This window comes from Charadrius vociferus, unplaced genomic scaffold (assembly GCF_000708025.1).
Source record: "Charadrius vociferus isolate BGI_N301 unplaced genomic scaffold, ASM70802v2 scaffold433, whole genome shotgun sequence".
Lineage (NCBI taxonomy): Eukaryota > Metazoa > Chordata > Aves > Charadriiformes > Charadriidae > Charadrius > Charadrius vociferus.
The window spans coordinates 3782484-3782974 of record NW_009647846.1 but is presented as its reverse complement, the minus strand read 5'-3'; positions in this window follow the sequence as shown (position 1 = coordinate 3782974).

Here is a 491-nt window from a genome sequence, read left to right as displayed (position 1 = left end):
GCTTGAGAACAGAGAACAGGGGGAGGGGGAAGCTTGGTAACCTGGGACTATCTTCCCCAGATAAAATTAATCTACTATTAGAGAAACTCCTTCAGCAGCTGGCAAAACAGCAGGAACACATCGATTCTGCTTCCTTGGTTACAGGGAGTGATAGTGCACTTGACCTTCAGAGGAACGGGGTCACAGAGAGGGCATTTTAAAACAATACCGGCTGCTTTCTGTGATTGGAATCCTCAGTCATGGAGACCAGATGAAAATACCTGTGATCTGACTAAAAGTGACCTTGACATTTCTTTCGGATTGTTTTGCCCTTAGAGGTTTGCTGAGGAAAAAATGTAAATAAGACTGCAGGAAGAATTTGACACTGTAAGTACTAGAGTCTGTACAGTGTACAGCCAGGCAGTGCCAGGAAGAAAACAGAACGAAGTGTATTAAAGCAGATAATTTTTCCCCTGGCTCTTAAAATAAGTCTATTTGATGTGGGTTTTGTA